The following is a 22,783-nucleotide window of genomic DNA, read 5'->3' on the forward strand; positions in this document are numbered from 1 at the left end:
TAATAAGTGTCTAGACTTTTTTGTACAGGCATTTAAAATTGTTGTAGACTCTTGGAAATTCAGTGTTATTGCTATACATCTTATGAGATGACTGACCAATTGTCATGATTTCACGTTAAAATGAACAGCTACAGCAGGAATTGGAATACACTCTACTAAAGTTTGATTGTCACAGCTGGTGAAGTTCAAAAATTCAATCTGGACATGAGGACACTTTAGAAAAATGATATGCAATAAATTTCTGTTTTAAACTTGGAAAAATGCCATAGAAACGTATGGAATGCTTCAGACTGCTTTTGGGCCATCTTGCATGAATTGAGCATCAGTTTTTAAGTGGCATAAGAGATTCGAGGAAGGCAGGTAGTCTGAGGGATGATGAGAGGTGTGGAAGGAGTAAGGAAGTCAGAACACCAGAGTTGATTGGTCAAATAAAGAATTTCTTGGATAATGACCATTGTGTGTCTATAGAGACAATAAGTGCACAGTTTGATGTCAGTGTAGAAACCATACACACAATTATTTACGAGGAACTGAAGATGCGGAAGACTTGCACAAATGCACCAGTCCACAATTCCATCCTTATCAAAAACTATTTGACCAAGATGGGCATCAAGACAGTTCCTCAACCTCCTTATAGTCCAAACCTTGCTCCCTGTGACTTTTGGTTATTCCCTAAGCTCAAGGAAAATCTTAGAGGCTGTTATTATGAGACAATTGAGATGAATGAGGTTGTAACGAGACTCATTGATACATTCACACAAGAGGACTTCCATAGGGTTCTCCATAACTTCTTGGAATGGTGTAACAAGTGCATTACAGCCGGAGAAGATTACTTCAAAGAGGACTAGAGCTTCATATGTGTACTATCAATAAGTGTCCATACGAAAAAAAGTCTAGAAACTTATTGAAGGCACCTCATATATTATAAATATATTATAAAAGAAGACTAGCTAACCTCTCAATCATTGCATGGTCGTCAAATATATTAAACGTGTATAGATTTTCAGCAATCCGACATTCTGTTATTCTTAGATTCATCATAATTTCATAATTTCCAAAGACAGAGCACACACAGATTGATTAATTACGAGCCTTAAAATTCTCATTAAAAAACTTGCCCCAGTAAAGTTTAATTTTTGCTGCAGGATTTTCTTATAAATAAATTGATAACAAATGTCTTTACTGTTTATGGATATATAACTCGAATGCAGATACCCCCTTCCACGATATCATAGAAACAAAAATGAATACAAGATTTATAATAGTCAGATACGTTGAGGGAGGGGACACAAGTGCAGGAAAGCACATTTCATTGAAATACTTGTAAACCTAGTATAGACATGCAATACTATGATAATGCGACTATAAGGTTAGTTTTTTTTTTTTTTTTTTTTTTTTTTGCACCCTGTCTAAGAGGCAGAGACTTTTAGTTGGTGCATAAACCTAGATGCGACAACAATGCTCCATGCACAGTCGGATGGTGGCTTTATGGAGCTATAGGATGCTAACAAATGTGAAAAGTTTTCTACAATGGTAGAGGGAGTTTACCTTCTTTGCAGGAGACTTGGTAACACAGATAAAAAATCCTTTGTATTTAACATGTTGATTCCTGTTGGTTGGCAATACAGACTTGAATATATGACAAGTATGCTTATGAGACTTGCAATCTATTTCCTCAGGAAGCATCTTCCTTAGATGCATTCATTATAAATCGCTCAAATAGCCTGTAATTTTCTCCAAATCTGAACGCTAATAGTCTTATAATACAAGTAAATAGGAACAGTGACAGAAGCAAAAGTCCTTTCATTTCAAATTAAGGACAAATGAGGATTTCAAGAAGAAAATAACTTTAGAGGTTAGTGTCCCCCTACGATGCTGGGTTAAACAGAACTGAGATGGAAAAGATAATAAAATACCAAGTCTTATGTATGACATGAAAAGAAACTGGAATCTTAGATCTTCATCATCCTAGTAATTATAGGAGCAACTGTACTCGTGAAAAAGAATTAAAAAATAAGTATATAAATACCTGGTAAATATACCCAGTGAACCATGTGTAAGAGAGATACAAGCAATTGCACTTAAAGGGACAGTTACAATCTTAAAAATGATTTCTTGGTTGAAATATGAGTTAGTGGGCAAATATCTGGTAGGATGCCCATCCCCAGCCAGTACAAAATAAGAAAAAAGCAAAAATATTGATTTTTTTTTTTTTTTTTTTTTTTTTTATTATAACCCAATAGAATTTCTCCGCAAATCACAGATTGTGCATTGTTGAAACCTATTTAATATTATCCTTATTATATTCGAATTAACTTTCAAACAAATAGATACAGCTGTTTTAGAAAAGTGTGCGTGTGAGATCAACTTGTACATTGTAGAGAAAGAAACAAATTAACTGTACTATTTATTACTATCGTTCTACAGTGAAATACGTGAATTAGCTTGGATGGGACTTGATGGCTTCCTGTAATCTTAGGTATTAAGTCTAAAAATATGGGGGTAAGTGGTGGTGTGGATTACTGTAATTTATCTTGCTCTTCCCTTCATGAGAATGACCGACTTCCTATTCTCATATTTCAATATCCCACATTTTTCTGCTCTTATTTCTATCTTATTTCCATAGTATTTTATAACATCAGCTTTTCAGTATTTTTTAATTTTTTATAATTTTGTAATTAATTTTTTTTTTTTTTTTTTAGATGTATTCAATCATTTTTATAAGAGCCAAATCTGTTTTGTCATGCTTAAGATTAAAATAGTATTCTCATCACTAGATTGAATGGATACTTATTCTGTGGGTCAGTCTGTCATGCTCCAGTGCAAATACCAGTTTTTTTAGGTGCTTGTATAGAAGTGAGTCTTTGTGTCAATTACATGACTATCTTTCCAATAATAGTTTGTAAGAAAAAGATTTTTAAAGTTTTTCTATATAAAAAAATAAAATAAGTATCCATTGCATATGCAGTGAAGTGTATATGGCCAGAAGTAAGAACTGTAAATTTCTGCAAGAACTTGTGGTGTAATGGATAAAGTACTAGGTAAAATTTAGTTGTGACACTCTTTTGAAGGTTCAATTCTCAGTGCGGGTAATACTCAAAATGCAATTGCAAATTACTTAAGACTTTTACCTGGCTATGGCCGATGAAATGAGAGCATTTTATCTCCTTGGATTAAATCAAAGGTTCAATTCAAAATTTCATTTAGATTTCTAAGTTTAACAGAAATATTCCAAGGTTTGACAAGAGACACCTGAAGAAGGTTGCAAGTTTCATTGATTGAAATGTGAAAAAAAACACTCAAGATGAGAACGTTAGTCTGAATAATACTAACGTTAATTTATATTTTTGTTGAAAGAAATTAAGTAAAGTGACTTGCGTCTGTTTATTAGTTCTTTCTTCTTTGGAGAGCTGTATATAATTGAGTAATGATAGTCGTGCTCAATATCTAGTTGGCAGGTGGTAAGAGTGTAGATGTCTTACTTCATGGCTATCTGGAAACGTTTATTTGTGAACCCTAAATGCCTTGGAATGGTGTCCAAATTTTTTTTAGTAAAAGTTGCTAAGCCAAAAGTTTGATTGTTCATCATGCGATCAAATAATTGTATTAGGGGAGCTCTCTGCCATAGGAAATAGTTACTCGTATCAATCACTTCTACATAGCAAAGCATTACTGTATTGATCATGGAAAGTATCTCGGGCATATGTATGCGGTGTGATGTATTAAAGTGCACCCTAGCCAGTGAGGGTTGAGGACATGCGTTGCATAGAGAGAAATACTGTGAGAATGACCATGGATGTGTAATGTGAGTCTTAATGACCTCAAAGGAAGATAAAATTTGTACTGTATATGGGGGGGGGGCAGAATAGGAGACTTTGTTGGTTTGGTCATAAGAGTGGATGTTATAGGTGACTGAAAGCATGTTAGACATTGATTCGAACATAGATTCGAACATTGATGTCATCATATCCTGATCCATGGCTACAAACATTGAGCACAGATATTTAAAGCAATCTAACTTATAATGTTTCCCTGTTGAGAAGAATCATGCTTTTCTTGGAGTGGAGGAATCGTGCAGAGAGGATTTTTGTTTTCATATCATTTATCTTCATACCAATCTTAGATTCAAAGTTGTCTCTGACTGATTGGATGTTGCAAAGTTTTCTCTGAGAATGGCTGTCATCAGTATAGCCAAGGTTAGTTGAGATGAAGTTGCAGTCAATAGGGGCACCAGGAAACTTAGCAAGTGCATTGTGGGTGATCCAATCAATGGAATAGTTAAACAGTGCAAAAGAACATAACCATATCTAACTTTGGAGTGGACATCAAAGAACTAGGATTCCTGGCTATAGCAAGATTTTGTGTGCATGGAGCAGTAATGTGCTTTGATGAAATTAAGCAGCTTGAGTGGACATGTATTTATTATTTCCCATACTGCACCTTGGGCCACTAAGTCAAATGCTGCAACAAATCACTGCATTGTTGGTAGCATCAACATTGCTCAAGGGTTCTCTGAAGTGTAAAAAGTTGATTCGGGCAGCCGGAAATTTGGATAGTTATGTTTGATCAATATCAGATTAAAGGTCTTTACATCCGAACCTGAGAAGGTTTAAACTCAGACTGATGCCCCTGTAAATGCTGTATAGGCGTCAATCACCTTTCTTGAAAAGGGAAGAAAAACAGATTACTCCATACGTATACAATGATGTAATGCAACACTACTTGAAGATTTCGATGGTAAGATGATCTTCTTCAGGTGCTCTGCCATTCTTCAATTTGGTGATCACGTTGCTTATTATATCAACGATGGCAGTATCTGTGTAATATGAAGAAACATCAGAGTTTACATGAAACAACACCTGATGGTTATGGTTGAGTAAGGTTGAGAAATGATCTTTCCAACGGTCCATACAGGACAGTGATAACATCGTCAGTCAGGATGAGGATTGTTAAACTGATGGCAATGATTTTATGAAGTTATGATGATGCTTGTCCTTCGTTGTCGATAAAGACCACGAACATATTATATATATAACCTTGATAATTTCAAGCCTGACAAGTCATCTGCGGATCCGTTAAACCCTTTTGGGCTTATTTATTTATTAGGGCTTGGAATTATCAAGGTTATAGAGCTTGTGAGAGTCACCAACTAACACTACTCATTCCATATCATCAGCAATTGAACACCAGTAGATTGCACCACCAGAAATTCAGTCTTTTGCTCAGTATTTCTGCCCCGCATACTTTCTGTTTGAGAGATTGCCAAACTTCCTTGGGATTGCTCATAGGAGTTTCAAGGTCCTGAAACCTATTTCATAAGCTATTGTGGAATCTTATTTTAATTTTATATTATTATTTGGACTATTATCCTTATCTTCTAGTTGTTGTTTTCACAATGTGTTGGCCAATTATTACTCTGGCCTTCGTCAGGATAGGAAAGTCGAATCCTGCAACTACATCCACAGCAACTCCGTGTTGTCATCTCACCATGCCAAATTTTCCTCTGACTGGTTTTGGGTGAGATTAAAACCGCTACCTCCATACAATGCTCACCTGGAATCGTAGATATTCCGCATCTCTATCCACTGCGCCACGGGCCTCGAAGGGCAATCAAGGTTGGATTTTTTGGTCTTATAAAATCACATTTTTATATTTTTGTTCGTTCAATTGTTGGAAACGTACCAATTGTTATATTATTGAATTAATTTGGAGATGAGTAATTTGTATAATTTTAAAAAAAATTATTTGGACATTTATCCTCATCTAGTTGTTTTCATGTTTCAGCCGATTATTCCTCTGGTCTTCATCAGGTTAACTGTGATGAGATAGGAATGTCGAATCCTCCAACTGCATCCACAGCAATTAGTGCCTTCAATAGTTGTTGTCATCTCACCACGGTTTGGCCAAAATGTTGTGACAACAACTAGCAGATGAGGATAAATAGTCCAAATAATAAAAAAAATTAAAAAAAAAAAAATTATACAAATTACTCATCTCCAAAATAATTCCAAATGAATTCAATAATATAATGTGGAATCGTTCGGATGTTTATGGGTGCTTAAGTCTTGAAATATCAAATTGTGAGTTGGGGGTGGGGCAATGTTTGCTTATTGGCTTTGAATCAAGGGATGTAACTTTGCACAAAACATGACTTGGTTGCATTGACTCATGCATTTACGTTAATGCGGTTTGGTTATCCATGACGTGTCCCATTTTAAAATATCAATGAATAAGTAAAAAAAAAAACAAAAAAAAACTACTAATTTTTATTTTAGTTTAAATTGCTTTGTGATTTTCATCCATTAACAATCATGTGGGTTTTTTTTTGTTTTTTTGTTTTTTTGGAAGAGGGTGCTACTGAATCACTGTTTATCAAGGCCCAAAGGCCATTTCAGGATAAGGGTCAGTGAAATTGTCATTTAGTAATGAACAACACTTTGAAAAGATTGGAAACAATGGGTGAAAAGTCAGAATTTGATCTAGACAAGAATTGGACTTGAAAATTACAAAGTTGTAATTGGCTAAGGAACAGTCCTGTGATATTGTATTCCACAGGTGGGAAGTTATTAGACAAAAAAACGCTGTTCTGTTTAATTTGTAGCCCAATGAGTTGCTGGGGATGAATCTTGGTCTAAATGGCACCCAAATGTAACCCGACGAAGAAGTATGTCAGTATATGAATTCCCAAGGTCGCATCCTTGTCAAAACATCACCAAATGCAACCTGACGAAGTGGTTCAAATTTTGAAACACCACAAAAAGTTCAGCAGTTTGGCTTTGATTGTCTATACAATGGCAGTTTGATGCACAATTCTGGTTATTCCTTTTCCACAAGTGGTCCGCACATAAAATAAAAAAAATCAAAAATCAAAAGAAAACAATTCAAAGAAATAGGTGTGGCGCGTGCCCCATGCTGTGTTTCTTTTAGATTCATCGGCTACAAACTGTTTCCGGCACTAGGGTAGGTGCCTTTTCCGCTTGTTGCCTCCTGTAAGAAAATAACCCGAGTGCACTATTCAGCTTGATAGTTAAGTTATAAATCCTATAGACAATAAATAAAAACTCCAGCTGTCAGTTCTTGTTTTTACAAGAATTATATTATCAAATAAAACTTCTAACTACAATGTTTTGGTATTATACAGTGAAATTAAATTCTAAATACATTTTTCAACAAGCAAATATTTACAGTTGAGCATAACAATTAGTTTTGAAAAAAGAAAAAACAATTTGCAACAAACGATTTTTTTTTTTTTCTTGCTCTCTTTTAGTGATCCTGACGCCTGGTGGTCAGTAAGGGTAGGGGTTAATGGGCGGTGTGAGGGAGGAGGTGTCAGCAGCTGGGCGCTAGTTCAGACTCTGCCAAAATTTGCTAGTCCCATCCAGGTGTTTTTGTATCAGGTATGGGTGTGTGTCTGGCAAACCAGGATGGTCCCCCACCACCACCACCACCACCAATCAGTAAATACTACGTAACAATCCATTCTTCATCGATTGTTCACTGCCACATTACATAATCATGCAATTTCCTAACAAGTTCTCACGCCAAACCAATTCTGGTCCCTGTCCTCAAAGGTCATCCTAGATTTCATAGATTTCAGTGAACACAAAACAATACTCCCTACCATTGTCTTGAAGTACATGGTTTGATTAGCAAAACAATATTAGTATCAAAATATTAGCAATCTCAAATCTGCTCGACTGAAGTTATTCCCTGTTTTTATTTGAGTCATTAACCAAACAATATATCTATCTATAAAAGTAAAAGTGTCTGTGTGTGTACATCTCCCTACCAAACTACTGTCAATTTTCACTCTACAAGCCTGAGATGTGACATAAGAGGTATTGAGATTTGGTAAAATCTTTTTAATTGGTTTTCGGCAGAAATTTGGCTGTCAAAGTTCAACGATTTTACCTTTGAAAACTCTACCAAGCTCCTCCGCCAATTCTGGGTCTAAACACTTGAAATTTTAAATGTAGGTTACTTGGACATGGATCAAACTTTTAAATTTTATTTGAGGCCAAAACAAATGTTAAGGGGTCAAAATTGGGGTCAAAGTTAAAAAAAATTTGACCTCTGCGGTCTCTATCAAATTACGCAGCCAATTTTGGTCTAAACATTTGAAATTTTACATAAAATGTATTCAGACATAAGGCAAGCTTTTTAATCCGTTTTTGGCCAAAAGTTTGGCTGCTAAGGGGTCAAAGTTCCAAAGATTTGACCTTTGTGTGTCTCTAGCAAACTATTCAGCCAATGTTTGATCTAAGTATTTGAAATTTTACATAAGAGGTATTCAGATGAAGCAAGCTTTTTACTTAGTTTTTTGGAGAAAATTTAGCTGCCAAGAGGTCAAAATTGAAAGAGTTGATTTTGCAGACTCTACCAAAATCCTCCGCCAATTTGGGGGTCTAAACACTTGAAATCTTATATGTAGGTTACCTAGACATGAGTCAAACTTATATATATGCACATAGTTATGAACAGTACATAGGGCCCAAGTACATGCTAGTATATATATATATATACACACACACACATGTTGGTCTTTATTACAGTGAAGTATCTATATATTAATAGGATAGTGTGTGTGTGTGTGTTATTTATTTTGTGTCATGCTTACATCCGAGTGACTGCTGTTTAATTATTATAGACTTCTATTTCTTGTAATAAATAATTTTACCTAGAATTCTTCATAGGTTTTGGTTTCGATTCAAGCTGATGCACCAAGATCATATGGATATATTTTTTTATTCTTGAAATCATAACTTTATAATAAACTTTATAATATATAAAAATCGATAGAACATTAACTCTATAATAATATATACAAAATCTGCAAGAATTAAAATATCATATTTAAGCATACTTTACGACCGGACTATGCCAGGCGTCCTTGCTAGCTTAGATAAATACTGTTGCAGTTTTAACAAAAAAGCTACAATATTATCAAAGCATCTCAATTTATGCTAAACCCGCTAGTTATAAATTATTTCTTTTCCAACAACTCCAGGTTGGTTTTAATTCAGATTTTTATTTTATTAATAGACAAGCTCTATACAAGATTAATCTGAAAGTTTATAAACCTTTCCTTACCACTGCTTCATTCATTTTTTGAGGTACCTATTCTGTAAATTCATGAAAATAATACCATGTTTATTATGAGGATTTACTGAATTTCATTTAATAACTACTGTATTTAAATATTTGTGTTTGTAAATTTAAACTTTGGTATAAACAAATCATATGATCAAAGCTCACCAAAAATAAACCTCTCGCAGTTCTATGATGAATTGTTATTCTAATAAAATTTTATTGTTGATTCTAAACAAGCTGTAAAAACAACAGCAGAGACTCCATGTATGAAACCATCATAGTAGGATGGTTAAGTACATATAATATAAATGCATTTATGCATGTATGCTCCAAAATATCAGAAATACATATAACAGAAGCTTTTCGAATCAGTTTTTTTTTTTTCAAGTCAGACTCAAAAAGCAATGGATTTGGCAAATTGATATTTGATTCAGACTAGCCATTTTTTTCTTTCACTGTTATTGCCTGAATATGATTTAATTTGCATAATTTTATTTTAATATTAGACCAGCTAAGAACTTTATTAAACTGGCAATAATTTCTGTTTATGACCTAAGATATTGTGTGCATTATAAATACCAGTGTGCTAATACAAATAAATATTAGTTGTAACATTAAAATGTTCACATTTCTTTACGTCAACCTTTTCTGATCTTATATTAATGTTAACATTGCACGTTAAAATTTTTATATCTCAATTAATTAATCTTCCTTTCTCGGATTTTTATATGATGATGACTATATTGTCGAATATATATATATAAAAATTTCATCTATATTTTTATGATGTATTTTTTAACTATTTAGTAAATTAGAAATGAATTTTTAGGATATCTTTTTATATAAAATTGCCATAATTTGGATTAAATATTTAATGAAGAATATTCAACTTGACCATTTGATTCAATTTTACAGTTTATGTAAATGCTAAGAAAAGTCAACTTTTTATATGGATTTTATTGAAAAATGTGACAAAAATAAATAGTAAAAAAAAAAACATGCCTAATTTTTGGTTCATAATAAATCACAGAATATATCAAGACTATTTTATAGTCAGTTATTTAATTTCAATTAAGACATTTTTTGATAACTTTAAAAATTGAAATGAGTGCTTTGAAATCAGATTTCCTTAATTTAATTTATTATACATGTTAAATAAAAATTTTAGCATATAATTGACCTAATGGATATCGTGCCGGCCTATGGAATTGGCAGTCCTTACAGTCTATAAGTGCTGTTTCTGACAAAGGGGGAAGAATTGCTGTTTTTTTTTTTGTTTTTTTTTTATCAAAATCTATCCATCTAATACTTATTAGTTAGTTTTGGGCCTTGATATAAGGAGCTTTAAAAAAAACTAGTTCAAATGGCTTCATGCCTTGTCTGCATGATTTTCATAAAAATATCTTGGATTTATTGATAGTTATTTACACATTAATATTGTTTGGGATATTATGCACTTTAGCCATGGCTAGAAACTTTTACATGATGGTATACACTAGGTATTATTTCAAAATTTCAAGAAAGCATTTACTTTTTGAATTAACAAATTTTGCTTGGCTAAATGAATGCAATTTGTCAATCGTTCTTCCCTTATTCAAATCTGAATTTTCACTCCTTATTCGCATAAGTGGTTTTAAGTTTTTGATAATTCCCAATTGTTTGTGAATTGTAATGCTATTCTCTACATGCTCTTTGTTTTTTCTGCAGTTTAGTGTCATTCCTGTGATGTTGAATACTATCTCTTGTGAGCATTGCTCATTTTAAGTGAACTTTTCATACTGCTTGATTAAGAAGCACATCTGTTCACATGAACTCCAATCAAGCCTTTCATCAACTTTTGTGTTGAGTAACTCAAGTGTAACCGACAAATAAATTGTCCAGCTGTCCATTTTTGAATTGTCAATCAATGTCACTTGATTTTATTAGACAGAAATCATAGGTTTCATTGTTTTTAAACCTTTGGTTGAATTTATTTTATGACAATCTATAATTTGCATATAGATTTCCTTCATTTTTATTTTTTTAATGGATCTAAATTTGTTTAATCAGAGCCTCTGAAAAATGTTTTCAAATATTAAAATAATTATTACTAGCTAAGGTACCTGGTGTTGGCTGGTCTACATGCTTACATATATATTTTACAATTTTAGACTAGTGTCGCCAAAGCATAGTAAGTATACCAAATGAACAGGATTTTTTTTTTTTTTTTTTTTTTTTTAGAAATCTGTAGTCATTCTCAATACTAAATAGCTTACATGTCTTATGTTGTATGAACATTTGGAAAACTTTGACAAAGTAGAGAAGTCAAACACTTAAGTGGGCTTGCTGTATAAAGTTTAAGTTATCTGAAGTTGATTATGTAATTTCAATAGAACTGGGCAAAGTATATTGGATACTCTTCTCTGCATCTTGATCACCACTGATGGCCTTGCATATATACCTATTTAGCATTGAGATGTATCTCTAAACCTACAACACCATCCATGTCACGGAAACTCTTCTGAAAAGTCAACTGTTTATTTCGACACATTTTTCAACTGCCTGAGAAATTCATTCACAAGTTGGTGACTCCAATCACACCCATTAGTTGGAGGAAGCACAAAAGTAATTAACTGAAGGATTGGATACAATGGTGAAGGCAGACATGTAACTGTTAGCTGGCCTATGCACATTTGGTGTTTGTCTCTGAAAGCAAAATTAAAGGCATAGATTATTATAAAAATAAATTCATTGATGGGCGTAAGTGAACAGCCTTGATGTAGAATAAGATGAACTTGTTTGGAGCTGGCTCAACTTGCCCCAGTTGAATGCCGTTGCAAGTAATATTTGTAAACCAGATTTTAACTGTCATGTTTGAAACTATGCTTTAACTTTGCAATAGAAATATAAGTATCAATTAAAAATAAGTTAATAATTTGAATTTTTTTCATTTGGCTTGTCTATATAATAAACTATTTTCCTATTATGTTAATAGCATTTTTTTTTTATTATCAAAACAAAATGTATTAAAAGATCATTTTTGACTCAAGTTAGGATTCATTGTAATCAGATTATCTGACTAAATGATATAAAAAAAAGTATTTTGCTTATAAAAGTAATTACTATAAATTTGTTCCTGACTATTTACTGAAGAATCAAATTTTATAATCAAAAAGTTGTTTAGATTACAAATCATCAAATGTAAGGATTGCTATTGTGCAAACGTGTGAAAGGAATAAATACTCTGAGCCAAGAAGCAAATGAGATTAGTGTCTTTGTCTTATATTTTAAACAAAAGTCCTTTATGTAAATCAAAAAATTGATAGTTGGTTGTATTTTCCCTTTTTTTTTTAAGTTCTTGTGTGTGTGGGCTACTACATCTCTAAGTAAGTATACAACTTAATTAGAAAAGATTAGCAATGTATATATATTTTTTAAATTTTTATATGGATCTAATTTTATAATTGTCTTAATATTTTTTTTAATGTATCTTTTATGTATCTTAATCATCTACTGTCCGCGTGTGCATTTAATCATATCTGCAAATAAAAATGTTGGTTGATATCAGTGCTGTGGAGTCTAAGGAAATACATAGCTTTATGAATTATTGAAAATTGGCTGACTCTGACTAAAAACCACGAATAACAATTTTGGTTTGATTAATTAGTGGCCATCTTTTTATTTTCTTATTTCTCTCTCTCTCTCTCTTTTCAAGAAAAACGCTACGTGATTTCAGATTATGTGGTAAGGGTTTAATCAGGTATCATTTTATTTTAATGTAAATCTTTGGATTTTATTTCCCCCCCCCCCCCCAAAAAAAAATCAAAGCTTTGACAAAAAGGACCGGTCATCTTTAAATTAAATAATATATAGTACTTGTATAACATAACATGCCTTGAAGTGAATGTGACCCCCTGTGTACTATTTCTCCCAACTTTGTTTCCTACCTTACTATTTATATTTTTTAAACGAAGATAAACCACTGATAGCAATGACTGATTATGTTCTACGTGAGAGCTCTTCCTTCAAACTCTTTAGCTTAACATTCACAGCCAACATGAATCGGAATAAATACATTGAGGCTATTGCAAAGGCTGCTGCAAAGAAAGTTTCTTTTATGGTGCTAGAAAATTAATCTCACCTGAAGATATCCTGTACCACTATAAGGCCACGATGAGCGAATGGTAGTGCATCTACAACTAGTTTCTCACTCTTGGACAGCGTTCAAAAAAAGAGTTTCCAATCTAATAGTTCCCGTGTTATCAACTAAGCTCCAGCTCCTGTTCCATCACCACAATGTTGCATCCCTGTACATTTTTCGATAAGTATTTTAATGAACTTATCACACTTGTACTCTCTCGACATACCTCTGCAAAATTCATTTAGCAACAAAATCATTCCGCCTCACTGTAGAAGTCGGAAATCCTTCTACTCTAATAGTTTCTTCACTTGGACAGCTAGACTTTGGAATTCCCTCCCTGTTACCTGCTTCCATTACTGTATTGACATGCAGAAATTTAAATGTAATGTAAACCAACATCTCGCTCATCTCCTCTAAACGTGGTCTCAAATAAACATCACTTGTTTGGCGTGAACATGACAAAAAGAAAAACTTAAAAAGCCCTAGTGTTCATGTGTGTGTGTGTGTGTGTGTGTATATATATATATTAGATGTCTGTGTGTAAATATTAAACCGATAAACTCTTAAACTACTAGTCACATAACACTGAAATTAACAGGAAATAGTAATCATACACCAAGATGATTTATAATGAGTAAAATGTCTGTATGAATAATGCATGCAAGTTCAAATGCAAACTGTTCATTTCAACTTGCTGACATAGTTTTACTTCTTTCTGCGCATGCTCCAATTCATCTCTTCAAATCGTTTAATATTTTTTTCTTATCTATCTTCCGATAGCTACATTGGTAGGAGACGTGACTGGATTTCTAAATGTTTTGTTTTCGATTCTAACCCAAGTCATTTTTTTTTTAATCACCACTATATATTAGGTACAGCATATTCAATAGAGAATTGGCTCTATAATAATAAGTATGAAATCTGCATAAATTATGTTTAAGCATATTTTACGACTGTCAAGCCCCCCCCACACACACACACACTCATACACACACCCCTTATGAAATTCGTTATCTATATAAGAGCCAGGTACGTCCAAGGATGGAGTACTGTTGCCACATCGGGGCAGGAGCTGCTAGAAAGGGCTTATCCTTCAAAATAGACTTTGTAGCCTGTCCTTGATGTAGAGATATCCTTTTCTCTTCCCTGCAATCTCTATCTCACAGAAGAGATGTTCCTATTTACAATGCCTCCCCACAGAACAGAGTTAGACACCAGGGTCGTTTTTTAATGTGGAGAAAAGGAACAATAATTAAAATTGTCTCAGTCGTGAAGGATTTCTCCTCCACTGACAGAGAACAAGAAATTGAAGTGCAACATCTGAAGAACGTGTTTGTCTTTGCTTTATCATTATTTTCATGGTAAGTGCTCGACTGAGCTTCAATCTATGGTCCCCCCCTTGCCAAATTTTCACAAGAAACACTCCTCTTGCTGTAAACACCATCAATAATTCCCCCACTCTTTATCTGTGCCTAAACCTAAACGTAGATTCCATGAACAAAGCTTCTTTCTTAGAACAGCACGCCTGTGGAACTGTCTTCCGTTTTCCTGCTTTCCAGCTGACTACAATATGGTTGTCTTCAAGTCCAACATAAACAAGTTCTTGATGAGCCGTTCCACTTAAGTTAACAAATTTACCGAATTTCCATTACTAACGATTACTATATTGTCCAATTGACTACTGTAACCCTTTAACCCTTGTCCTCGAGTGACTTCTGGGCCTTGATAAGTGGTTATGCCTATGTAAAAAAAATTTAAAAAAAATGTATATATGAAACCTACTAAAATCTGTTCCAAATTTCAAGGGAATACATTCAGTGTTTGGGGAATCAACTTTAAATAGAAGCACAAACAAAAAAAGAGTACTATCTCTTTTATGTCTCTATAATTTATATAATAAATTATGTAAACATAAATTATTACTAGTGGAATAAGATTTGTTAGATTGGAATTTGTTGGACCTTCTAAAATTTCAAGAATCTGAACTTAATATTTTGGTTATTTCTGCGCAACTCTGATTAATAGCTGGATCATAAATTTTCTTGGAAAATTTCCAAGCTATTTCTTAATATGTACTTGCAAATTGTTGTCATTGTTTAATTCTATCATACCTCCTACAGAACTATAATTACTTCCAAATTCTCATGTTTTCTTTTTTATTATTTTCCAGATGTTACTGGACAAAATACAAGGAATACTCAACCTAGAAGACTATTAGAACCAAAATTACAAGAAGTGAACGGCTTGTCTGTTTCTCTTACTTCATTTCCCACATCTGACAATCACAACAACTTGAAACTTTGGAATTTAGAACTCTTTTGGTGTGGCCAAAGTCATCATCATCATCAATCTGTATATTCATATCATAAAGCTGTATAGATAACACTGCATCACCAGGTGTGTGTGTGTTTTCCCCCTGTGTGTTTGTTTATTTGTGTTATGAAGCGAACCAATAGGAAACTGTGTTTAGAATTCCTGTCATAGTCTGCTCTTAAGCAGTGTGTAGGTATGGGAATAGAAAGAAGACTACAGCAAAGTCAAAATAACTGGCTTGGCATTTAAAAGAAAGAGAAAGATTCATTGAGTGAGGGGATCCACCTGTTGGCTGAGGTCCTAACACTATCACCACCACCTTCACCACCACCACCAATAGATTTATTATTACTGCTACTATTAACTTTGTATTGTACTACTTACAACTTCCACAAGCTTCAAAAGAAGAGAAAAGAACTCTTTTACTATTCGTCTTTATTACGTGTATAGATTACAGCAGTATTAGCTGCTATCATTTATTATGGAATAGAAATAGTAATTAAAAAGGATTACCTATCAAACGTAAGTACAATTTTTTTTTTTCTCTCCTATTTTTAGAGGTCATTTTCTTCTGTACTTTTTACTTTGCTTATTGACGAAAAAAAAAACTGTTAATATCATTTATTATTTAAGCCTGTGTGAATATAAAATAATTAGAAATGTAAAATATCTATTCAAATTAATATTTTTAAAAGTTCGTTCTGTGCTTAATTGCTTAAACCTTGTGGACAATCAGGAAACATCTAGGAATTTGTGATTTGCAAAAAAAGTTTTATAACTGTATAAACTTTGTAAAATGTATTTTTTATATTTAACTTTAATATAAATTTATAATTAAAATGTTTAATCAAATTTAAAGAATTTGTTCATTTTTAAAAAACAAAAACAAAAAAAAACAATGGATTACAAACATTTTTTTTATGGATATTTTTTTTTTTTTCCAAATCATTATTCAGAATTCCAAGGAATGTGTTATACTGTTATTTTGTGTGGGGAATTTGGTACCAGTTTCCACCTGCTGATGAAATAGTTGTATTCTATATCTATTAGCAGCAACGGTGTTCTCTGCATTGAATTTTATTGTTTTTTTTTACTAATGAGTTATCAGTTATAAATTATCAAGGCTAAAAACCACTTGATAGGAATTAATATTATCAGTTAATGAAGAATATTATGAGAGAATTGAAAATTTAGAAAATTAACAATTTAATTACTTTATTTTATTTATTTTTTTGTCATTCCTATATTTTTTCATGTAGATATCTTTACAAAAATCCAACCGGTCTCCTAAAAATTTTTTAAAAAATAAATAAATGAAATATTAAAAAGGAATGAATGAAAATTTTATTTCTAATATTGTTGAAATAAAATTTTCACTCGTTTAAAGAAATCCAAATTGACTCGGGTGCTTCAATGCTGTTAAATCTTTTGTTGGTGTTCTATATTTATAACTGAAATGTATAGAACTTAATTGAAGGGTGATTAAATGGAGAGCAAACTTTAGAAAACTAGATTTGCTACTAGACTTACTTGGACAAATATGTTATGTCAAGTTAAGAAAGCTTTTTTTTTTTTTTTCAATTATTATTAAATATGGCTTGCCTCAAGGCTAAGAGATTTCCTCTTTTTTAATTTTTCTTATTTTGTTTTATCTGGAGATGAGGCATCCTACCAAATGCCAGACATTCACTTGCTATCTTGTACATTCCAACAGAGAGATATTTTTAAGATTCTGACTGTCCCTCTAAGTCCAATTGTTTGCATCTCTCTTGCACTTGGTTCACCGGGTATATTTGTCAGGTAGTTTTCCAAATTTTTTCATGAGCCTGGTTGCTCCTATAATTAGTGGAAAGCTTTAATTTCTAATTATTTTCTTGGTAGATTAATTTTCTCCATGAAAATGTACATATTTTGTATGATAAAACTAATTCTGATAAATATCAGTAAATCAGCTTAAATGATTAGATTTTTTTTTTTAAACTATTCACTTAGGCCAACCGTTTTTCGTTTGTAACTATCAGTTTATACATGTTTCTATTGATCAAACAACTGTAATATTAATTGTATATTTGATTGTTAGTCTGTTGCACATTTTGTGATTATTAATTTGTTAACATTTTGTTCATGGGTAAACAGGTTTTATTTGTTGCAATACTATTCAGTATGAGTTATTTTAGAATATTTTATTTTTATTTGTTAACTTTGCATGGATATTAACTTTACTGGTGATGGTAACTTAAATTTTCTTTGAGCTCATAAAGTAACATTGCTCATCCCTAAACAGCACCCTTGACATTGTAACATGATAGGGTCAGGGTCAGGGTCAATCTGTTTTCGTTTTTATAGGGAATATCGATAGAAATGTAATCTTTTGGCTTACATATGTGCATTAAACTTTGTTATATCATAATCGTTTCTTTTCAGGAAAGTGAATAAATATTTATAATCTATAACTCTTGCACTTTTACTAAAATATTTAAAATAATTTCTCTATTTTGTTTTTTTACAGTTGTTAAACAGAATTGATGCTTTGTTTTTCTTATACTATTTCTTAAAATTATATTTGAACATTGAGTTTCACTTGCAAATAACTGGACCTGTTTTTTTTTTGTTTTTTTTTTTTAAACTAAAGGTTGTTGAAGAGTCTATCCTGCTTGTGTACGCAGTGTGATGTGTGGAAGTGAAATCTGGCTAGTAAGATTTCAAGACCTTGCATGGAGAGAAATCGTATGGGAATGATATAATAGATGTATAATGTGAGCATTTAAAGACTAGCTTAGATCTGATGACCTCAGAGGTAAATGATTAAAAAATAAGATAGACACCAATCCCTCAGTGTGATAAGTGGTTAACAACACAGGCTGAAAACTTTGTGTCAGGGAAGATTAAATGTGTATAGTATCTCTACTATTATATAAAAGTCACTTTGTATGCGTGTTCCTTCCTGATAGGCTCAGCAGTTTGTGGAACCTATCTTTTGCAAATTCCACACTAAAGTAATTGTCTGGCAGTGTTCTTAGATATGTTTTGTACTGAAATTCATCTGATAAGTATAAAAGAAATCCAGTTTTAAAGTTTTTCATTCTCATAGATAAAAAAAGAATTTTTACATGGGAATATTTTATATTATATTGGCCAAGGGAAATAATAAAATCTCAGCAAATCATTTCTTCTTAACAAAAAAACATTTATTATCTGGAGATATAGCTCGGTGGTAGTGCATTCAACTACAGATTGAATGATCCCCCTGTTCAATGTCGCCATTTTAAGTTTTTCATATTAATGAGTTCAGTTTCCGATAAAAGAAGAGGTACTATTTAAAATCGCTGCAAATCATTTCTTTATTTGCATATTTTAAAACTAAATATTAATCAGAAGTGACTTTTCCAGGGCATTTATTGTCGAGCCCAAATATCAACTGACATGATATTGTAAACAAACACAGACGAAATTTGATGACTAACATTTTTTTTTTTTTTCTTGCGAATTAGTCCACCGAGCAAATTATTCCTCGTAATATATAATAATCAATAGAAGATTGATTCTATAATAATATATATGCAATCTGCATAAATTAAAATATCATGTTTAAGCATGTTGTATGACCAAGCAATGCTAGTAGGGAGATATGTGCAGAACAGACTTTGATTGCATGGTGATGTTAAAAGAATGTGTGAGAGTTCTTGGATTCGGTGTAAAACAGTTGAGGTAGCAAGGTATGTTGAATGAAGGAAGCCAAGAAAAAACATGGGAAGAAGTGATAAGGATTGGAAATGAGAGAAAGAAGCATAAAGACCTGGTCAAAGATTGTATTTATTTGCTTCCCCACTGAGCAAATTTTTAATGTGGAGAGGGAAAACCAGCTCCCCCAAGGGAGCACTCTGGCAGGGTCCAAAATTAGCAATTGTCTGATATGAAGGGTTTCCGCCACATTGACCAGAACTGATTACTTCCTTTTCCGCTCCTGGCCCGAAGGCTAAGAACAGCCTCTGCGCAAGTTTGACAGTCAATTTTTAAAAGCCAGCATGTAAAACAAACGTTAAGCCAAATATGATGACCGTTCTTGTTCATAACTATCTCCCGACCAATAGGAAACAGACAGCTTAGATGCTGCTTGAATAAAAGGCAGTCAAAACATTTACATTTGGAGTGCATTTATTTACCTCCTCTCTGGGAGGTCAACCACAAGGTCAAATATGGATTTGATGAAAATGTTTTTGTGGAACGAACTGGATTCAAACTTGACACACCAAAGTTTTCAGTCTGTGTTAACTACTTAGCCACCAATCTTTCAAAGTGTGATATCTTATTTTTTAATCATTTACTTTAACTTGAAAATAACATGTTTTCATTGAACTAGATCTTTAATTTCCAACAAAGTAGGGTGAAAGTATTCTTGTTAAGGTGGTGAGGGTTGCTAAATATTGTAATTGTATTGTTTCCTTTTTTATTACATATCAGCAAAACCATCATAACACATATGTTCATTTCTTATTCAGGTAAAAGTCCAGAATAATTAACAGTTGAGAATTCATGAACAAAAAGTAAGAAAAGATTAAATGATTTAGGACAAATGCAATAGAATTAAATCCTCTACTGACCTGCATACTTTTAACATATAAAAACAGATTTTTTTTATTTATTTATTTTTTTATTTCAAAGAAAGCGGTTTTAAGAACACATGAAAATTAAGATTGCAGCCACCAATATCATTACTTAACTTGAATGGCTAGATCATTAAAATTATGAAAAACATTTTTGTTATTCAATCATTATTAAATTGAATTTTTTTTTTTTTTTTTTTTTTTTTTTTCATCAAAATGTTCATATTTAGGACTTATTAGACAGTACAGTAGAACCCCGGGATATGGCATTAAAAATTAGTAGCAAAATACAGTACAGTATATAATACATATGCATATAATCAAATAACATAAATAACACTGTAAGTCAGGGCAGATTCCGTAACCAGGGGCTGGAAAAACGTATTCCACACCATAACCTGAAAAAAAATGTATCCTAGGGTCATCGTATCCCAGAGTTCTACTGTATATAATTCTACAAGTGACAATCATTTAATGTTGCTATTGGTATATTTTCTCTATATACTACTAAAACTGTTTGGGTTGTTATGTTGCTTGCTTGTCACTGTGCACATTCCACTTGTGCATGAATGGTTGGAAGAAGGGCAAATAACTAATGTTGTGACAATTAATCGGGAATCAAAAAAATCAGAACTTTTGGGGTATTGGAATCGGAAAAATTTGTGCCTATATTCCGATGCCAAAAACTATTTCTTTCATTATCTTTTTTTTTTAAATTATTTAAAAAAAAAAAACATCTTCCACTGCTGGTAGTAATAATTCAATAATTTTTATTGATTTTAAACTTCCAATAAAACTCAAGTCTATAGCTCACCTCAACCACACAAGTGTTTTTACATTTGAGAAAATGTATGCGCATTTAAGATGTGTTTTTAACATTTTTCTAGTTAAATATTTAGAGATTTATAAATAATCGGAATCAGGAATTTAGTACGGAATTGAGAAAAATATTGGAATCGTCCCATCACCGCAAATAACATAACTAAAGAGAGAATAATTAAATGGCAAAAGGAATGGGACGATGTCAATAATTAAGAGGAGGAGAGAGGACAGAAAGGGGAAATGGGTCTATTACATCACATTTCATCACCATATATTATGACTTAGTTTGATTTTTACAAAGATTACAATGTCCAACTTAAAATAAAAAACAAATTATATTTTATAATATAACAAATACTGACTCAGCGGATCATTGGTCATCAAGTATGAAGCAAAACTAAAATTGTGGTTAAATTGACACAATATGTTTTGTTCCTTCCCCTCTCTATAGAGTTACTCCTTTTCTTAAAGCTTATATCCCATTAGTAGGCACAAACTTGTCTATCCTAGTTCTTGAAAAGAATGAAGGCTTGTTTGTAGGCACATTGATCTTCATTGTCTCATCGGTCTCAGTATAAATATCACACTTGTTCCAGATAACAATCAGCAGGTGTTAGATTTCACACATTGTTTACTAATACCGCAGATGGTAGGTGCTGCCCTCCCGTACACTTGCTATTAGCTGTGACAAAAACCTACCTATTCTGCACTGATGGTGTAGCTTAGTAACATCAGGTAGACTTTGTATTATTGATTTATCAAAATATCTGTTCATCAAAATCTGGACATTTGGTTTGCTTTATTGACCAAATTATATATCACTTTGTTGAAGATATTCAGTTTAATGTACTTGAAAGGAAACCATATTTTCTATTTGTGCACAAGCAGAAAAGTATGGAAAGTAGTAATATGATCTCACTAAATCTTTTTATATCTTGAATTTAATTATTTGAAAGACATAAATTGTTTGAATATTTTTATGCCATTCAACCTACACTCTTCAAGAATGATACCATACTTATGCAGATTGTCCTCAGGTGGTTATATTTCTTTTTTTTTTCTAGTCTGTTAATTATACTGCATGATGCCTATATTTGATACTCAAAAAGGTTTTCAGTTTAAAAAAAAAAATACTATCTCTAGAATCTCTGACAAGTTTCAATATAAACACATTGATTAAATTTATTAGCCATTATAAAGATTACTGTGATTGATTTTAGAGAATTTTACATCAGAATTAGATATGAGAAGCACAAAACCAATAGCAAACTTACTCTGTAGACCGTCCACAAAATAATATGCAGTTGATTAATCGGTAAAATCAGAGCATATACAATTTCAAAATTTTTTCATAACCGTTATGAATTAATGTAGATTTTTTTATGTTTAATGTGATCGTAAAATCAATTTCTTTTAAGCATACTTTTTCAAATTGTTTGAAATATTACTATAAAACATAGCAATAAATAAATATTAAAATAAAATTTCATTGGTAAATACATACTTTAGCATTTGACAAAATTTAAATATTAGATTTAATTTTTTAAAGTTTATGAAAATCTTTTTCAACCAATAAATGTAAAAAAAAAAAAAAGAAGCCGATTTTTGGAATATTAAAGTTTCATTGAATGTTCTGCCGACTTTACAAGCTCCAAGTAAGTATGTAGTTATTTTTATCACCATGTCAGTCATTGTCAATAATTGGTCTTGTGAAAAGTTATTTCTATCCACTTTGTTCTGTGAATAATTGATTAGCTAATTTTTTCTTTGAGTCTGCACATCTGTTGTAGAGTCATTCTTTCAGAAAACCTTTGAACTAAGACTAGGTTTTCTT

At 32.1% G+C, this 22,783-nt stretch overlaps 1 protein-coding gene across 17 annotated transcripts in view; it reads left to right on the top strand.

Moving 5' to 3' along the window:
* The window catches only part of LOC145246641 (uncharacterized), a 370,950-nt gene that overhangs the window by 85,044 nt on the left and 263,123 nt on the right, over window positions 1–22,783 (top strand). For all 17 annotated transcript variants that reach the window (XM_080108757.1, XM_080108775.1, XM_080109282.1 and 14 more), the window contains exon 2: window positions 15,381–16,045. The gene's annotated coding sequence lies outside the window, so the exon portion shown is untranslated. The remainder of the gene's footprint in view (window positions 1–15,380; window positions 16,046–22,783) is intronic.

The sequence above is a fragment of the Euprymna scolopes genome, chromosome 1, assembly GCF_053919585.1.
Source record: "Euprymna scolopes isolate OS-2025 chromosome 1, ASM5391958v1, whole genome shotgun sequence".
Classification (NCBI taxonomy): Eukaryota; Metazoa; Mollusca; class Cephalopoda; order Sepiida; family Sepiolidae; genus Euprymna; species Euprymna scolopes.